The 20,441-nt window shown below is 51.3% G+C and overlaps 1 long non-coding RNA gene and 1 pseudogene across 1 annotated transcript in view; both read right to left on the bottom strand.

Moving 5' to 3' along the window:
* The window catches only part of LOC144137740 (uncharacterized), a 93,579-nt gene that overhangs the window by 35,942 nt on the left and 37,196 nt on the right, over positions 1 to 20,441 (bottom strand). The window lies entirely within an intron of this gene.
* LOC144137745 (uncharacterized) lies at positions 7,809 to 12,175 on the bottom strand (annotated as a pseudogene).

Raw genomic sequence — 20,441 nt, 5'->3', positions numbered from 1 at the left:
ACCGGACCCCTTCAGTGGGCGTGGGAGCAGCTACGTGATGCGGCTGTCTAACACTCTGCGATTGTTTGCGCAGGCGTCGCCTTTGGTGTGCCTTTGGATCAGCGTTGCATCATTTCAACCTCTGGATTCCGATGCAACTACAGCGCCGCTTCGCCTTCAAGAAGACCCCCAGTTTGTACTTCCCGCGCAACCGCACTGGAACTTTGCCCCTTCTTTTCTGGTGCCCACATCGAGCACGGCATCAGCGGTGGACGCCGATAAAAACGAACGGTGGCAACCGGACCCCTTCAGTGGGCGTGGGAGCAGCTACGTGATGCGGCTGTCTAACACTCTGCGATTGTTTGCGCAGGCGTCGCCTTTGGTGTGCCTTTGGATCAGCGTTGCATCATTTCAACCTCTGGATTCCGATGCAACTACAGCGCCGCTTCGCCTTCAAGAAGACCCCCAGTTTGTACTTCCCGCGCAACCGCACTGGAACTTTGCCCCTTCTTTTCTGGTGCCCACATCGAGCACGGCATCAGCGGTGGACGCCGATAAAAACGAACGGTGGCAACCGGACCCCTTCAGTGGGCGTGGGAGCAGCTACGTGATGCGGCTGTCTAACACTCTGCGATTGTTTGCGCAGGCGTCGCCTTTGGTGTGCCTTTGGATCAGCGTTGCATCATTTCAACCTCTGGATTCCGATGCAACTACAGCGCCGCTTCGCCTTCAAGAAGACCCCCAGTTTGTACTTCCCGCGCAACCGCACTGGAACTTTGCCCCTTCTTTTCTGGTGCCCACATCGAGCACGGCATCAGCGGTGGACGCCGATAAAAATGAACGGTGGCAACCGGACCCCTTCAGTGGGCGTGGGAGCAGCTACGTGATGCGGCTGTCTAACACTCTGCGATTGTTTGCGCAGGCGTCGCCTTTGGTGTGCCTTTGGATCAGCGTTGCATCATTTCAACCTCTGGATTCCGATGCAACTACAGCGCCGCTTCGCCTTCAAGAAGACCCCCAGTTTGTGCTTCCCGCGCAACCGCACTGGAACTTTGCCCCTTCTTTTCTGGTGCCCACATCAAGCATGGCATCAGCGGTGGACGCCGATAAAAATTCCCCCGCATTTCCTCGAGGGGGAGAATGTGAAAGTGCGAATGCACGGTTGTCGGCCCGCTTGCGGCGCTTGCGCTCGGCCGCCGCAGCCCACCGCCTCGCCGCCTTCTCTTCCATCGGGTTTGTAGTATCACGTGTACACCACGCAGTTATCAAGCCGATATAACGCCGCTGAGTCGCCAACGCACGCCGCGGACGACGTAGTTTGAATGCGTTAAAGATGTAAGGCGCGTTACTCACACTGATATCAGCGGGGCGTCCGTGGCTTAGTCGGTAGAGCGTCGCGCCGCGGCCGGAAAGTCCTCGGATCGAAACCTGGCGCCGGATGCTGTTTCTTTTTTAAGTGCGAATGCACTTTATAAGCGACCCCAAACCATCAACCGCCGGCGGCGGCGACCGCAGTGCTCCTCTATATTTAAAAAAGAAACAGCATCCGGCGCCAGGTTTCGATCCGAGGACTTTGCGGCCGCAGCGCGACGCTCTACCGACCAAGCCACGGACGCGACGGTGATATCAGTGTTAGTGACGCGCCTTATATCTTTAACGCATTCAAACTACGTCGTCAGTGGCGTGCGTTGGCGACTCAGCGGCGTTATAGCGGCTTGATAACTGCGTGGTGTACACGTGATACTACAAACCCGATGGAAGAGATGGAACAGAAGGCGGCGAGGCGGTGGGCTGCGGGGGCCGAGCGCAAGCGCCGCAAGCGGGCCGACAACCGTGCATTCGCACTTTCACATTCTCCCCCTCGGGGAAATGCGGGGGAATTTTAAATATAGAGGAGCACTGCAGACGCCGCCGCCGCCGCCGCCGCCGGCGGTGGATGGTTTGGGGTCGCTTATAAAGTACATTCGCACTTAAAAACGAACGGTGGCAACCGGACCCCTTCAGTGGGCGTGGGAGCAGCTACGTGATGCGGCTGTCTAACACTCTGCAATTGTTTGCGCAGGTTAGTACGTGTACACCTTCGTACTCTCGTAAATGTGATAACCTGTGCTTATTGCTGTTCCCACGCCCGGGAGTGTTGTTGTCGGAATTTTGTGAGTGCTATTATGTTATTAGTCAGTTGATTTTGCTCTCAGGGGATGTTGAGCTTAATCCTGGCCCTTCTACGCGGACGCAGAATGCCAATACTACGACTGACACTGAGCAAAAAACACTTAATGACATGTTTAGTATGCTACAGAGCGTGAATGACCGCACTGCGAACATTGAGAAAAGCCGGTTAGAACTACTTAATTCTGTAAATGAAGTTATAAAAGGCCAAGAAGCCATCCGGAACACCATCGAAGACATTCACAAACGGCTAACGGCAGTAGAAGCTAAACCATTGGCTAGTGACGCCGCGCAGCAAGAATTGGTCGCATTAAGGCAACTCGCCGACAGACTTAGCACTGAAAATTCAAAAATTCAGGAGTGCCAAGCTGAAATGGAGGACCGAATGCGACGGGACAACCTGTTGTTTTATGGAGTAGCTGATGAACCTTTAGAAACGTGGGAGCAGGCTGAAAATAAGATACTGGAAGTTATGTCTGCCTCATTTGACTTCACGGTTTCTAAACAGTCTATTGAACGGGCGCAAAGGCTGGGTGCTTTTTCTGACCAAAAATACAGACCGGTTGTTGTTAAATTTTCTTCGTTTAAAGTCAAACAAGAAGTTCTAAATTCTTCGGGTAAATTAAAAAACAACGGTGTTACTGGGAGTGAGGACTATTCTGCAACAACACGGCAGGCACGGAAAAAACTTGTAGAATTTGGAAAAACTCAGAATTCCACTTACAAACTTCGCTACAACAAATTGTACATTAATGACAAGTGCTACTGCTACAACCATGCCGATGGGGCCGTGTTTGAGCAGGATGGCTTTTCTATGCAGCCATCTATTCTCGCCAATCCGATAACGTAGACGCGATGCCCCAGCATTCAGATAGCGCAGGCGTGTCGAACTCGTCCGATGTTACGAAATAGGAATACGCGAGGGGTAGTGGTTTGCCGTCGTCATCCAAGAGTTCATTGTCATTTCTTTTTACTAAAAATAGAAGTGTTCTACCAAAAAAGGATGAATTGAGTTCGCTGACTGATTCATGCGATTCTGACATTATAATGTTGACGGAAACTTGGCTTTCCTTGAATGTTGCTAATCGTGAAGTCTTTGAGTGCAACAAGCATTTCAACATATATCGCCGAGGCAGGGGTGAAAGATATGGTGGTGGTGTGTTAATTGCTGTTGCTGATTACTTAGTTTCCGCCCCTATATTTTCCGTTACGAATTTAGAACTGCTTTTTGTAGAAGTTGACTTGGGTTTTAAAAGGCTTATCCTGGGTGTTTGTTATCGCCCCCCGTCGTGCGATGCCACGTTTGTCGATCAAATTCATGACGCTCTGAATACGATCGGTGTTCGCTTCCCAAATGTGCCTATAATTCTAGTTGGTGATTTCAATTATCCGAATATTGAGTGGTCCGCTCTGAACCCTCATCCCACACCTTTTTCAACCGAATGTAGCAATTTTCTGACTATGTGTGCATATTTTAATTTGTCTTAGCTTGTGAACGAACCAACTAGAGTTACGTTAACAACAAGTAGTATTTTGGACCTTATATTCACCACATCACCTGACTTTTTTTCACCCATATCTTATCTGCCTAATTTAAGCGATCATTCCGCTCTCCATTTTTTGGTAAACATGCCTGTCCTTCACCACCGCACGCTTGCAAAACAAATAAGGGACTATAAGCGAGCCGACTTTGATAGTATTAATCTTGAACTTTCTATATTCCTGGACTCTTACTTGCAAGGATTCCCAAACCGGACAGTCAACACAAATTGGATTTTGTACAAGGAGAAGGTAGTTGCTCTTATCGAAAGGTTTATACCCGTCATAACTATCACCTCTAACAAGTAGAGCCCTTGGTTTACTAAGCATCTAAAAAGATTGTCTAACAAGAACAAGCATCTGTTTCGCTCAGCCAAAGCTCAAAACTCAGCCCTTCGATGGGATGCATATAAATTAGCAGCTGCTAATTACCGGAACGAATGAAAAAATGCGAAGAATTTATTTTTCACGGAAACTTTGCCGTCCTTATTAATTAACAACCCTAAGCAATTTTGGAATATTGTAAACAAACGTGATAATTTTACTATAAACCTTAAGACCCCAGACGGTGTGACAATTCCTTCTAATGAGTGTGCTGATTGTTTCAACGCTGAATTTACTACTGACCTTTTTACCGGGTGTGCAGCTACTATTCCATACAGCATATGCTTCAGTTTTTGTCAAATGGAACCCATAGCTTTTGACACACTAGGTATTACCCGCATAATAGAAAAACTTAAAATTTCTTCGTCATGTGGTGTTGACAATATAAACTCAAAATTCCTTATCAACACTAAAAATTACAGTTATATCGTTTTTACAAAACTTTTCACTCAGTCGCTTCAGACTAGTTGCATCCCTGATGACTGGAAAATTGGGAAAATTACACCGCTTTACAAATCTGGTGATCGATGGTCTCCTAGTAACTACAGGCCTGTGTCATTAACTAGTATTCTGTGTAAAATAATGGAACATGTCATTTATAGCCACATTGTAAATTTCTTGGAGTCCCATTTGTTTTTCAGCCCAGCGCAGCATGGTTTTAGAAAGAAATATTCTTGTGAGACTTAGCTAGTCTGTTTCACTCATGATGTACACTCGGCGCTGGATCGTGGATTTTTTACAGACTGCATATTCCTAGATTTTTCTAAAGAGTTTGATTCGGTTCCGGATGATTTATTATTTATAAAGCTTTCTAAACTAAACTTACATGATGATATACTTGCGTGGTTGCGTTCCTTTTTGACTAACCGATATCAGTTCGTAAGTGTGAACGACACAGTCTCGTATCCTTCTCCGGTTCATTTAGTTGTACCCCAAGGATCTGTCCAAGTGCCTCTTTTATTTTTAATTTATATAAATGACCTTCCAATTAACATCAGCTCATCTGTCAGTCTTTTTGCAGATGATTGTGTCATTTACAGGCAAATAACTAACAACAACGACGTCCAAATTCTGCAATCAGATATTGACAGGAGTTCAGATTGGTGTGAATTATGGAAAATGAAACTTAATATTAAAAAGTGTAAAATCATGCGTATTTCCCGAGTTAACACTACACCTCCCGAATACTCACTAAACAATGTTTGTCTTGAAATCGTGCCGTCGTAAAAATATTTGGGTGGTATAGTGTCTTCTAAGTTATCATGGAAACCTCACGTAGATTATGTTGTAAGTAATGCCAACCCTATGTTAGGATATATTCGTAGGAACTTTAATTCTTCACCCAGCTTTTTGAAACTAATTCTCTATAAAACTTTGGTTCGTTCAAAATTGGAATATGAGGCTGCTGTTTGGCAACCTGGTATTGCATCGCTCACCGACGAATTGGAGGCGGTTCAAAATCGTTCATGTCACTTCATACTTTCAAATTATCATCGCACGTCCAGCGTCACCACAATGAAAACGACTTTATCTCTACCGCTACTCGAGCATCGCAGGCAAATATCGCGTTTGTGCCTATTCCACAAAATATATCATGGCAATTCCATTCTTAAGGGCAGACCACTAACGAATCCATCGTACATGTCAGCGCGCGTTGATCATCGATACAAAGTAGGCATTCCATATTCTCATACAAAGTGTTTTCACGATTCATTTGTTCCGAGCCCATCTGTTAAATGAAATCAACTGCCACATGCAGTTGCCGAAATCTTGGACGTCGTGGCTTTTAGGCGTGGAGTTTCCAGACTGTTTGAGTGAAAATGTGTATGCCGTTATGTTTTTTTTTTGTTTTTTTACGTTCCCTGACTTGGGCAGTGTTTATTTGTTTATTTAGCCTTCTCAGGTGAAGGTCCGTTCTATTTGTATTATCACCAGCCAAATTTGTGCAGTGTCGACTCTGTTGGAGTAAAGCTGGTTGTATGAGTGTTTACGCCAACTTGTGCAACGCATGGTAAGGAGCTTTAGTAAGGAACTGTTGATATAGCTATCGCAGTGTCTGTGCTGTTTGTGTAAAGAGCTGTTGTTATCATATTATTACTTGCTGTATATTCTTCCAATAATTTTGTTATCCCCCACTTCCCTCTGTAATGCCCCTGGGCCCTGAGGGTATGTAAATAAATAAATAAATAAATAAATAAATAAATAAATAAATGATGTCGAGGGATGCAGCTTCGTAAGGAGCCAGTGGATTACGCCGTAAAGCTTGTCAATCAAAACTGGCGTAAGTTCTGCCATGGCATGTCGGGCCAGTGACGTATACGTGGAAGTCTCTTATGGCAATGATGGAGCCAATCGCCACGAGGACTGAGCATGCCCATCGGCTTGCTAAGCAGGTGCACGAATACCCCGGGACAGACTAAGTACTTATTGAAGACCTCAAAGCAAGTATCTCCGAACAGACCGCCAGGGTGATTATCCAAGTTACGAAGGAGAACCCAATGACGTCTTGAACGAACTATGCACGAAATCAAGACTGCATTCCTCAACATGAAGAACACAGCTCCGGGACCAGACCTAATTACAGCGAAAGCTCCCTACAACCTAGGCGCAGTAGACATTCAGGCTTTAGTCGACCATTTCAATCAGAAGTACCGGATCCTTGGTTCGGTACCGCAGCAGAGGAAAGCAGCGGAGACTCTGTTTGCCCCAAAACCGGGAAAGGACTTGAAGGTAGAGAATCTCAGGCCCCTTTCGCTCATATACTGCCAGGGAAAACTTTCGAGCGGCAATCAACAATAGATTGCGATGGTTTCTCGACGGCACAGACCGACTTCGACATACACAGCTTGGATCCATACCACAGCTATGCCGAACCGACTGAAGACCTCTAGGAGTTTCCCTAGTACCGCTTTCGCTGTCACCCTCCGAAGAGGAAACAGTTCGACCCATTTCGAAAAATGGTCGACGACTACCACCAGGTAAGTGTAGCCCTGCTTCCTTCTTTGCAAAGGTCCCATCAAGTCGCAAGTGGCTACCTGCGACGGACGCACACTGTCAATTGGTTTCATCATTCCAGGCGGCTTTCCTCCGCGCGCCTTCACCGTTTGACAGACATGGCAGGATCGGCAAAATCGAAAAATGTCCCGCTTCATGCCCGGCCAGGTCACGGAGCGACTCAGTTTCCCAAAAACTTTGGAGCCACTTAAATGACCGGCCATTGGTTCGTTGTGAGCGTAACGCAGCAGCGCGCACCTCAGACTTTTGGGGATTACCACCTTGAATGGGTCAATTGCCTCACAATCGGTGGCTATGTACTTCAGCACGAGTCCTTCGTCATCCAGCAGATATGGGTCCCCCGTGGCGTCGGCGACACACGCTGACTTCAGCCCGTCCGCGCCCGCAACAGGACAAGTTGCGTCTCGGCGCGCGCCTGCAGCACCACAATGGGCGTCTCGGCGCTCTGTCTCCCTGAGACCGTCGCCAATCCGGCGACAAAACGGGTAATTCCGCTGGGCGGCTAATAGCTCTTGACGGCTGAATGCGACTACCGTGCACGCGGCATCGCTTCCCCTTGCTCCCGCAGCCATCGCCCACCCGCTTTCCGGCAGCCCGGAGTTTTAAATGCAGAGCATTTCAGTAACTCACGATGTCACCCGCGTTGACGTCCGCAGTCGTAGTCCGCACCCCTCCCCCTACACTATATAAAAAAAAATTATCCGGCGCCTCGATTCGATCCCTCAACCCTGCGGGCGAAACGAAACGTACATGGGGCTCTACCCACTGCGCCACAAAGCCGACACAGAATGGGAGGCTACGAAAGCGCCTTATATCCTTGACTCATTCAAACTACGTCAAGAATCTGCTGATACATTAAATGCAAAGCATTTGTTAGTCGCCGTCCACACGTTCACTGCGCATGCGCGTCGAGTCGAGGCGATAGCGAACACTCTCTCGTGAGGTGCATTGGATTGGATTCGAACACACTCTCGCGAGGGGCATTGGATTGGCTTGGCTTGGATTGGATTGGATTGGATTAAAGTGGGCTGTGTTGGATTGTGTTGCGTCATAGCCGCGGCACGTTGCGTCATAGCCGCGGCAGACGCGCTGGGGCCGGCGCATGTGCAGTACTCTCTCTTCCGCGGTTTCCTCTCCTTCGGGCGCGCTGCACATATAACCGGTGTGCCGTTCTCTGGCGAAGCAACATCCGCGCTTGGCTCAAACACCTAGAGTCCACGCCGCTTTACAAGTACGCCAACGTCGTCATCGACTGGGGCCGGCTTACGCAGTCCCCTCAACGTATATAAGCGGCGGAGCGCGCGTTCGGAATTCAGTCAAGGGCGTCTTTGCTTGGCTTTCGCTTGACGTGACGCTTTGCTTGACTCGAGTAGATGCGACGCATTTACTCGAGTTCCCCCCGTGGGAAGATGCGGGCGGCTTTTTCGAGAAGCGCCTCTCCCTCTCCGCCCTGCGGGGTGCCCCAGTCGGTTTGAGTATTCTCAACTCTGGGCTCTCTCTCTCTCCACTCGACGGCTGTTTGGCTGTTTCGCCTCCTTCGCGGGCGCTCGCTGTGGCGTCGCCGGCTGAAGTCACACCTGGACAGTGAATCTCGGTGGAGAACGGGGCAGGAGGTAGCGAGTCAGCTACCACGTTCGTGTTCCCCTTTCGGTACTGCACAGAGAAATCGTAGTGCTGTATTAGGAGAGCCCAGCGCACCAGCCTACCTGCAGGCTCCCGGAGCCGCATTAGCCAGCTGAGCGCACTGTGATCCGTTTGCACAACGAATTTCGTCCCGTCAAGATAGACATCGAACTTCCGAAGTGCAAACACGATGGCGAGGCATTCCTTTTCCGTCACGGAATAGTTCCTTTCAGCAGGAAGCAGGGAGCGGCTAGCGAAAGCCAGTCGCCTCAGCACGCCATCGTATTTCTGTAGGAGGACAACGCCAGTCCCAGATCGCTGGCGTCTACTTGCACAACGAACTCTCTGGTCAGGTCGGGAGACTAAGCTGCGCTGTCTCTGCAATGGCGTTAGACAGGTGACGAAACGCTTGTTTGTGTTCGGGCTCCCATCGCCACGCGGCAGATTTCGACAACAACTTTGTCAGGGGTGCCTGCACGCGGGCACAGGACGGAATGAACTACCGGTAGAAATTGGCATTCCCAAGAAGCGGCGGAGGCCGCGCATGTCCTTTGGCGTAGGGAATTCAAGGATTGCTCTGAGCTTCTCCCTATCAGCTCGATGGAGCCGCCGCCGAGCATAGACCCCAGCAGAGAGACTCGAGTCTGCGTAATCTGGACCTTCGCGGGGTTCAACGTCATACCCGCAGCCCGCACCCTCTCAAGCACGTCGGCGACATGGCGCAGGTGCTCCTCGAAGGTTCGTGAATAAATCACGATGTCGTCCAGGTAGCACATGGCGTGTGACCATTTGGCTTCCCCGAGGTCGCGGTCCATGAGCCTCTGAAACGTCGCAGGATCACTGCAAAGGCCAAAAGGCATGCGAGTGAACTCGGAGTCCTCTGTGGCACGTGAAAGCCGTTTTGCTCTGATCCCTCTCATCCATCCGGACCTGTAGATACCCCTTTGAAGCATCCAGCGTGGTAAAATACCTCGCGCCTCCCAGGTTTCCTACTATGGAGCTGATCGTAGGGAGCGGATCGACATCCTTTCGAGTCAGTGCGTTCAGGCGGCGGTAATCGACGCAGAGCCGGTAGGTGCCGTCTTTCTTCAGCACCAGCACAATTGCAGAAACCCCGGCGCTGCGAGAGCGGCGAATTACGCCATCCTCTAACATTTCGTCCAGCAGCTTATCGGTCACATGCCTTTTGAACAGACTGATGGGCCTTGGGTTGCACTTCAGAGGAAGCGCGTCTCTAGTTTCGATCCTGTGAGTCACCCGGTCGGTGCAGCCAGGTCTCTCGGTAAAAAGAAACATCCCCCTCGCGAGGGGCACGATCGAATGCAGAGGATTTCCGCGGGGGGGCGCCTGCAAGTCGTATGGATTACGTTTTGGTTGTTGTTGTAATTGTTGTCTTCCAGCATAGACATTGTCGATGAAGTCGATGGTGAAACGTGAAACGTTCCGTGAACCCCCTGCCGCGGCTATGACGCAACGTGGAGCGGCTATGACGCAACGTGACGCGACTATGACGCAACACAATCCAACAGAATCCACTTTAATCCAATCCAATCCAAATCCAAACCAATCCAAGCCAATCCAAGCCAATCCAATCAAATCCAATCCAATGCCCCTCGCGAGAGAGTGTTATAGCGCCGAAATCGCGCCACCACACGAACGCGTGATGTTGACGTCACGATCACGCCACAGATGTTAGCGACCGGAGCGCGAGCGAATGACATATGTGGTTTAAGCGCGAACCGACCGCGGCGAGAGAGCGCGTTGCGAGCGCCCCCACCTGTTCTTGCGCGCGAACCGGCTGTTGCTCAGCGCGAACCCAACGCGGCGAGAGAGGGTGTTGCGAGCGGAGAGAAGGCGAGGAGGACGCGGGGGAGAGGGCGCACCTGTGGCCGACGGTTGAATGAGTCAAGGATATAAGGCGCGTTCGTAACCTTCCGTTCGGTGTCGGCTTTGTGGCCCAGTGGGTAGAGCACCAGGTACCTTGCGTTCCGCCCGCAGAGTCATGAGATCGAAACCTGGCGCCGGTAAGTATTATTTTTTTATATAGTGTAGGGGGAGCGATGCGGACTACGGACGTCAACGCGGGTGACATCGTGAGTTACTGAAATGCTCTGCATTTAAAATCTCGTCGTACCGATTTAGCAGTCTCGTTAGGCGGACCTGCTGCGAGTGATCCAAGTCAACCGCATTGGCTATGAGTGGATGCGGTGCTCCGTGCGTAGCCGTCCGATCCAACTGGGGACAGGAAAATGCTGATCTTTTAGCGCGGGGAATCTCCTCAGAGCGCTCAACGCAGCGCGCATCTGGCGCCTTAGCTTCAGTAGCAGGCGCGGGCGCCGGCGGGCTAATAAATGGCTTCAGCGGCGAGAATGCTGCTTCGCGATAGCCTCCATTCATAATGTCAAACGGTAATTCCAGTTTTCAGGAGAAAATCTCGACCGAGAATCATGGGCACACTGAGCCCTGAGAGGTGAATGAAATGAGTGCGTCTCACCCGGTCTCCCCATCTGACCGTCAATCTTGCAGCGTCAGCCGAATGCGCCATGCTTTTCGCCAGATTGAACGTCGTTCGGCAGCCCCTCAAATGCACAGAATGCTCTCGCAAGTGGGACAAGGCCTCCTCACTGAACAACGATGCGCTGGCAACGATGCGCGTACCACGTCCGAAAGGCCCGCAATTGCCTGCTCTCTGCTGGGCCGGCGCAGCGAAAGCTGCGCGCCTTGCGTAGGTGTAGGGGTCCAGGGCGCGTTCACTCAGTCCCCATACCTAATTTGACCCGCTCGAAAAACGCGCCGCTGTGGGGTCTGCGGTTTCGTGCCTCCGGGGCAACGGCAGCGGCCCGTTCCACGCGCACCTTGGCTCGAGCGACTCACTCGCCGGAGGCGCCGGACGGTAGGCGCGCGCGGCTAGAATATCGCCTTGGATGCGCTTCGCCTCGACAGCCAGCTCCTCGAAATCGCGGAAACGACCGCCACGCAGGTATGCCGAAAAGGTTGGATGTGCCTGCTGGATTACGCGCTCAACGCGCTCCTCATTCGAGGCGTGGGGCTCAGCGATAGCAAACAACTCATCCATCGCTCGTACAAACTCCCGCAAAGATTCCTCGGGAGCCTGTGTCCGGAGCTCCCGCTCTCGCCGCATCCTACACTCGTAGTCAGCTGGTAGGAATTCACGCCGGAATGCCGCGCGGAATTCCTCAAAGTTCGCTGCACGGTGGCCACTGAGCCGGTACCACCTAGCCGCCGTTTCCGTCAATGCCACTGGAACAATGCGTGTGAGGATTTCCTCATCGTCCAGCCCTATAGCCTGCTGGTAGTGCGCCAATGAATCGAGAAAATCTCTGGCGCTGATCAGATCGCCATAGCCGCGGTATGTTGGTGCGGTCAGCTTGATAGCCGGGCGAATGGGCTTGCGGGCAGTGAGGAGTGCCTCAACCGCGCCAGATAGGGACTGAACCATTTGGGCGGCGTCATCTGCTGTCGTTGAAAGCCCGCGGGGGCGGCTACAGCGCCTGCAGCGCTTGCATCACTTGCGCCGAATTCGGCGAGCGTAGACAGCACGGGCTCTGGCTGCGCGCAACTAGGCGGGAGCCCCGCTCCGGATGGTGGCGGGGGAGCGAAACTCGTGGCTACACAGCGGGGGTGCCCGCAAAGAGCCGGGACAGACCACTGTGTGGGGCTGTTCATGTTCGCAACCAACGGGCTGAAATCCGTCACAGCAGAAGCCTCCAGTTCAGGCTGCACTGCGTAAGCTCCGTAAGGAGCAATCAACGAACCTAAGGGCATCTTGCTATCTCTACACACAGGGGCCGGCGAAAGCAGAAATCTCGCGTACACCGCTCCGGGTGGCGGCTGTGGCCTTTCTCCCGGTATACGTGTACTGCTACTCCAAGTGGCGCGTGGTCGCACCGTTGTACTCCCCAGAGGGGCTGCGACAGCGAGGGGTGTACGTACCCTTGCTTACGGAGGGGCAGTCGCTTCGTCCCTGTAGCAGCTACCGCTAGCGGACGGTGGTCCCGAGGCCAAGCGGTGCGTAAGGATCAAAACTGATTTCGATCGCGCACTCAGCTTTGGTAATTAGCGACCAAAGGCTAATGAGCCAGTGGCCCCACGTTGGGCGCCAGTTTGTGGTCTCCCTACCTCACAATATGCATAACCCTAGCACTGCACAAGGCATGCACTCATGCACACTGCGAGGAACCACCGTGGGTTCGAGCTATTTGAGCACGCTCACGGCACTGGGACGTCATCGCACCAGCTCAACACCGCCTCTGTTGGGCTGGTGGAGTAGGGGGCGACAGTACACCAGTGTAGTACATCAGAAGAAGGCGTTTATTTGCGCCAACTCCTTCAGTTACATTTCAACATCCCCGTTGGTGAAAAGGGGCGATGGGCGATCTGGCGCCACGCGCAAGTGTGCGCGTCATCGGTGCGCTGGACCGGTGGGCTCAGCAATAAGGGCAAAATCTGGGGTGCTGGCCGATGGGCTCGCAATAGAAAGACACTGTCCTTCCGTTCCCAGGCGCGTACCGCACGGCGTGATCGTCGAGTGTCAGGTACGGCTAATATGTGAGCGAAGGGACTGAGGATCAACCGAAGGCACGGGGCGGCAGCCGGAAGGGCTTGCGGGCTTAGAGCCGGCGAAAAAGAGCTGCGACCGGGTGGTGAGGGAAATGGTACGCACCTTCTGCTGTCCTCGTGAGCGTCTCCCCGAACGGCCTCCCCCCCCCCCGCCCCCACTTCCCCCCCTTCCAGGGCGCGCGTTTGCGTCCCGGTGAGAGTGCGGTTCGGGAATCGTTCAAACGGGCCAATGAGGTGAGGTTAGCTCCAACACCAGGGCGGAGCACCCTCTGCGTGACAGTTTTTTATCGCTGCAACGGTCGCTGCAGCCTTCACCTCAGGCAGGAGTTTGAGAAGACGGCTCGGGTCTACACAGTGGCGCCGAGACGAGCCGGCATTCGGAGGAGAGAGGGGAAAAGCGCCGCGCAATGGCACAAACCCAGCGATCGCGCAATGGCTCTGGCGCCAGGATCCCCACGACATCCAGTACTTAAATTAGGGGGTCGCGAAGTGCCTCAGCCAAAAATTAGTGCTCTATGCCCATCAGACAACTAAGAAACTTGCTCAAAATATTTTTCACTCCATCCCGGCCTTGGCGCTCTTCAACCCCTGCAGTTACGCATTGCAGCTGTGTAGCGGCTATTCACCGGTTTTCCTTAAAATGCAGCAAAAGAACATATTTGATAGGCTGTTAAAAATTGGCCGCGTGTCTGCTCCTTTCGTTGCAAATGTCGTCAAAAGACGATAGTCTTTGTAGACATTTGCCAAGGAAATGTCTCTCTTCTTTCCCGCTCACCTCTCATGTGGTTCCTGTTCCATCGCGCTCATGCCAAGGTAAATCCAGTGAAGGTTTGCTCAAGGTGATTTGAATTTCAGTCTGGAGGTTTGATTGACGCTTTTTTCTAAAGCTTTGACGGTTGCAGTATTTTGTCCATTGTCCTGAATTCTCAAGCCGAGAATCTTGATACTCGTCACAACTAGAATGTGGTTACCATAAGCGGAAAACTCGATTTTAGAGACTTTCAAGGCGCGGTTGCGTCCTCTCATCGTGGGTTTGTAAAGCAACAACTCTGATTTCTGAGGCGAGCACGCTAGACCTCTCGGCTTCGCGTATGTTTCGATTGCGTCGATCACTGTCTAGAGAATATCCTGAATTCGACCATCACTACCTCCGGTGACCCAGAGTGTGATGTCATCAGCGTAGAGGCTATCTGATCTAGTATTCAAGGAAGGCCAATCATAGTGACATTAAAAAGAAACGGCGACAGGACGGATCCTTGCGGTGTTCCCTGGCTGCCCAATTCTATGTCCTTTGATCTGACCCCTCCGATAGTTGCATGAGCTTTCAGGTCGGAGAGAAAGTCTTTTATGTAATCGTAAGTTCTACTACCCACCCAGTTTTTGTAAGTTATTAGTACGGCCTCGTGAGCGATGTTATCGAAGGCCTGTGTTAAGTTCAATCCCAAAATTGCTTTGGTGTCTAGGGACGAGCTCTCGTCTCCATCTAGGATCTGATGTTTGAGGCGCAGCATTATGTCCTGGGTAGACAATTTGAGTCTAAAACCTATCATGATGTGAGGGAAGAGCCCTCTGTTCTCCATGTAGGTGTTCAGTCTATTGTGGATGACGTGCTCCATCAGCTTGCCGACGCACGACGTGAGTGAGATGGGTCTCAAGTTTTCCTATTGTAAGTTCTTTCCAGGATTTGGAATCATGACCACTTGGGCAGTCTTCCGTTGCCGCGGGATGTTACCCCTTTCTCAGCATACATTAATGTACTTCGTCAAGGCTTCTATAGATTCGCCGTAAGTTTCTTAAAATTTTTTTCGATATACCGTCGGGGCCGGGGGTGGACCTTGTCCGGAGATTGTCCAAAGCTGCCCGAATCTCGGATATCGTAACGGGTAGGTCGAGGTCTGCGTTTTCTTTACCGGTGTGAGGTTTTAGCACCTTTTTTGGGTAGATCTTTTTTTTTGAGGAAGACCTGCTCCGTTCCCTGGTAAGTGTGAACAATCTTACTCAGGTTGTGTTTCTGGTTAGTTCTATTATTTTCGGGATCGATTAGGTATCTGAGAATATGCCTCAGGCAGGAGTTTGAGAAGACGGCTCGGGTCTACACAGTGGCGCCGAGACGAGCCGGCATTCGGAGGAGAGAGGGGAAAAGCGCCGCGCAATGGCACAAACCCAGCGATCGCGCAATGGCTCTGGCGCCAGGATCCCCACGACATCCAGTACTTAAATTAGGGGGTCGCGAAGTGCCTCAGCCAAAAATTAGTGCTCTATGCCCATCAGACAACTAAGAAACTTGCTCAAAATATTTTTCACTCCATCCCGGCCTTGGCGCTCTTCAACCCCTGCAGTTACGCATTGCAGCTGTGTAGCGGCTATTCACCGGTTTTCCTTAAAATGCAGCAAAAGAACATATTTGATAGGCTGTTAAAAATTGGCCGCGTGTCTGCTCCTTTCGTTGCAAATGTCGTCAAAAGACGATAGTCTTTGTAGACATTTGCCAAGGAAATGTCTCTCTTCTTTCCCGCTCACCTCTCATGCGGTTCCTGTTCCATCGCGCTCATGCCAAGGTAAATCCAGTGAAGGTTTGCTCAAGGTGATTTGAATTTCAGTCTGGAGGTTTGATTGACGCTTTTTTCTAAAGCTTTGACGGTTGCAGTATTTTGTCCATTGTCCTGAATTCTCAAGCCGAGAATCTTGATACTCGTCACAACTAGAATGTGGTTACCATAAGCGGAAAACTCGATTTTAGAGACTTTCAAGGCGCGGTTGCGTCCTCTCATCGTGGGTTTGTAAAGCAACAACTCTGATTTCTGAGGCGAGCACGCTAGACCTCTCGGCTTCACGTATGTTTCGATTGCGTCGATCACTGTCTAGAGAATATCCTGAATTCGACCATCACTACCTCCGGTGACCCAGAGTGTGATGTCATCAGCGTAGAGGCTATCTGATCTAGTATTCAAGGAAGGCCAATCATAGTGACATTAAAAAGAAACGGCGACAGGACGGATCCTTGCGGTGTTCCCTGGCTGCCCAATTCTATGTCCTTTGATCTGACCCCTCCGATAGTTGCATGAGCTTTCAGGTCGGAGAGAAAGTCTTTTATGTAATCGTAAGTTCTACTACCCACCCAGTTTTTGTAAGTTATTAGTACGGCCTCGTGAGCGATGTTATCGAAGGCCTGTGTTAAGTTCAATCCCAAAATTGCTTTGGTGTCTAGGGACGAGCTCTCGTCTCCATCTAGGATCTGATGTTTGAGGCGCAGCATTATGTCCTGGGTAGACAATTTGAGTCTAAAACCTATCATGATGTGAGGGAAGAGCCCTCTGTTCTCCATGTAGGTGTTCAGTCTATTGTGGATGACGTGCTCCATCAGCTTGCCGACGCACGACGTGAGTGAGATGGGTCTCAAGTTTTCCTATTGTAAGTTCTTTCCAGGATTTGGAATCATGACCACTTGGGCAGTCTTCCGTTGCCGCGGGATGTTACCCCTTTCTCAGCATACATTAATGTACTTCGTCAAGGCTTCTATAAATTCGCCGTAGGTTTCTTAAAATTTTTTTCGATATACCGTCGGGGCCGGGGGTGGACCTTGTCCGGAGATTGTCCAAAGCTGCCCGAATCTCGGATATCGTAACGGGTAGGTCGAGGTCTGCGTTTTCTTTACCGGTGTGAGGTTTTAGCACCTTTTTTGGGTAGATCTTTTTTTTTGAGGAAGACCTGCTCCGTTCCCTGGTAAGTGTGAACAATCTTACTCAGGTTGTGTTTCTGGTTAGTTCTATTATTTTCGGGATCGATTAGGTATCTGAGAATATGCCAAGTTTTAGCGAGCCCCATCTGTAGCTCATGCCGTCGCACATGCTGTGCAAGTTCTTCCGGGGGGGGGGAAGCTGATTCGCGTAGTCTTCAATTTCTTTGTTTTAAACTGCTATTCTTCTGTGTAGGCTACGATTATGTTTCTGCTTTTCTGCATACTGATCCACCTCGGCAAGCCATTATTAGCTTCCCACATCTGCAGGAGCCTGCCGTCCGCCACGTTTAGTGCGGCTTCCTCGGGGATGGTTTTAGTAACTTTTCCTACGCATTTGTGCATATTGTGAGTCCAAGACTCGATGTCATCAATTTGATACTCAAGTTCTCTGCTCTTCTGATATCACGAAAAAAATCCCATTCTGTTATTTTGATCTTGTTACCCTTTATATTTGGAAGGAACGGCCTTAACAGCGGTGGCTACAATAAAGTGATCGCTTCCCAAATTTTCTTGAGTGTTTAGCCAATTGGGATCCGGCATGTTCTTGACGAAGGTTAAGTCGGGAGTGGTGTCGCGGCATACGTTGTTACCCACCCTAGTGGGATGAGCGGGATCGATCGCTAGAGTGAGACCCTGCTGCTGTGCGTCCATCCAGAGGTTGCGCCCTTTGGCGACCTCTCTACTGTACTGAGGCGCGTTTAAGTCGTTTACTACAAAGAGTGGCAGTCTTTTGACTATGTCTAAGACCTTACGGAATAGGGGTCGGAACCTGTGCCTTTTCTTGGGACTACTGTATACGTTTAGAACGAAAACGCTGCCTTCGCTTCCCTTTTTGGTCGGAATAATTGCGACGAGGACGTGGTCCACGGTGACGACTCCAGTCTCGTCTTCCATAACCGGTAAATTTCGTCTTACTAGAGTGGTGACGGGCGTCTTATCGTCCGAGGCTTTACCGTAAGTTTTATGCCGGGATAATTTTGCACTGCAGCGCTATTACGTCCGGCGCCTCTTGGACATTGCTGTCTATGAAATGCTGCAGGTTCCCTCGTTTCCGGCGAAACCCACGGAAGTTCTATTGCCAAATCCCGTATTTCTCGTTATTCCGGGTCATTGTTCGAGTTTGATTCTTCCTTGTTAAATTTGACCATGTCAGCCGAAGCGGCTCTACTGTAAGGTTTTGAGGATTTGATAGGCCCAACGCCAGCCACGCGGGAGTTCCTATGGATATCCTCTAAGGCTGCAAGCCGGGTTACCACCTTGTCAAATTGATCTTTAATGGCATTGGTTAGCTCAGAGATCGCAGCCTCGATCCGTCGGTCCATAGATTCAAACCTGCAGTTAATACTCTGGTTTAATTGTTTTAGTTCTTCGGAGTCGTTATGTTCTTTGGATTGTTCACCCGCCTTTCTTTTGAAAGTGGTGAAGAATCCCCATCCCTCTGCATCGCAACTGCGACCGGCACGGTTTACGTTTCTGATTCTCCCACTTCTATTGGCGCTGCAGCGGTTTGCGCATGAGTTTGCTTACCGCCTTCAGCCTTACTATTTCTCCCTTTAAGATTTTGTTTTCCTTGGTTACTTGCTCAAGAATTTGCCTGATCCTCACCATTTCCTGTTCTAGGGAGGGAAGGCCCGGACTTTTTGTTGTCTCTGCTAGGAGCATTATGAGAGACCGCATCGGCCCAGCTCACATTATTTGCATTGTCTTCTTTGTTCCTTTCCGAGGAGTGCGAGTGACTCCTCCTGGTTTGGGGCCTGGAGCTTGAGCAGGACCGCGATTAGGCCCTCCTTGAATCTCTCCTGGTCTTTGACTTCGACCTTGATCGATGACGCTTGGAGTTCTGCTTTTCCGCTTCTTCTGGGGGAGTGAGTCGGGGAAAGGAGCTGGAGCGCTCTCTTCGGTCGTATTCGTTGTCTTTGGTGGGATCTTGCTTGTTCGTAGCTCTGCTCAGGTGAGTTTCCCCGCGGAGAATCTCGGAGCTGGTTCTCTCGCCGTATTCTTCTCTCGAGCGCTGCTGGTCCTCCCATTGCCGTTGCTTGAGCAAGTACGGTGTCTTGAAACAGTTGCGACAATATTTGTCGCCTGTGACGTGCGCTTGGCCGCAAATGGCGCATGTTGGATGGCAATTGTGACCTGCCGGTGGGTCTTTAATCCTGCAGCCCTGGCAGTATGTTTCGTTTGTGCTGGGGCAGACGTCCGTGCGATGCCCGAGACCAGCGCAGGTGTTGCAGACTTCCACCTTCTTCTTGTGCAAGAAGCATCGATATTCCGCATCATGGTAGTATACGCAGTGCGGAACTTTGGTACCTTCGAAGACGATTATAACCGGGCTTATCTTGCCTATTCGTCTCGCCTGGAGGACCGCGGGGTTCTTCGAGTTGACCAGACTCTTTGTGATGTCTTCTTGCGTGTCATATTGCGAATCACGCTTTTCGATGTATCGTCCGGGGGCTTCACATACGCCGTCGTAGCATAGGTCTGGTTCACGACTTGAACTTCTTTGATGCTGCAATACTTCTTGGTATTTTCCATCGTTGGCGTACTCGCGACCATGATGTTCTGTCCGGGGTGAAGGCGAAATATGTCGTCACTCGCTCTCTCCGTCGACACTGCGGCGGCGCGTAACACACCGTCACGGAGCTGGCGTAACTCACACGCGACGTGTTCAAGCCGTCGCGTGGTCGAATAACTATCTTGATATCTTCGCTTGGAAGAGGCGGCAGACGCGGCCTGCGCAGTCCGAGGTGGTTTTGGATCTTGTGCGCCTGCTCTCTGCGGGCGCCTTCCTGGTTTCGGGAGCCTAGATCAGTGAGCCTAGCCTTGGCTCGGCTGCTCTGTTGCTGGTGGCTGGTAATCCAGCCCTCGTCGTTTTCGTAGTCTTCGGGTGAGATTGGCCCACCATCCACCTCCACGACTTCCATAATGCTTCGCTGGGTGTCGATCAGGGGGGGGGGGGGGGGCTGAGACTGCACTGCGGGCTGGAAAAGTCAGCGGCGGCTCGTGCCAGCGCGCATCCAAAGTGCACGCCAGTGCGCCCGAGCATGCAAGCGCGCGGGTCACGGCACGTGCCAGAGCGTGCCAGAACAGAGCGTTCGCCTCAGCGTGCGAGCCGTGGCCGTTTAGGCCTCGTTGAGGTTAGCTGGCCTCGTCCGGCCAGCTGCAAACAAAGGCCGCAGAATTTCGGGCGATGGTCCGTCCGCCGAGGATTTGATGTCCTCTGGGTGCGTTGACCTTCAGGAATACGGTGGAATACCTTTTGTGGGTCCACGTGTGGAATGTCGGCCACAGGAATGTAAAATCCACGGAACTCATGTGGAGGACGTTCGATCAGCTCGGCCCCCTGGTGGCCGTCCTCTGTGCCCTGAGAAGTGAGCTGCCATGACATTAACCAAACGCGATGTATCTCGATACC

Source organism: Haemaphysalis longicornis, unplaced genomic scaffold, assembly GCF_048455015.1.
Source record: "Haemaphysalis longicornis isolate Haplotype H1 unplaced genomic scaffold, Haemaphysalis longicornis Haplotype H1 scaffold_49, whole genome shotgun sequence".
Lineage (NCBI taxonomy): Eukaryota > Metazoa > Arthropoda > Arachnida > Ixodida > Ixodidae > Haemaphysalis > Haemaphysalis longicornis.
The sequence above is the reverse complement of the archived record's forward strand: the minus strand, read 5'-3'. Positions and strand labels throughout refer to the sequence as shown.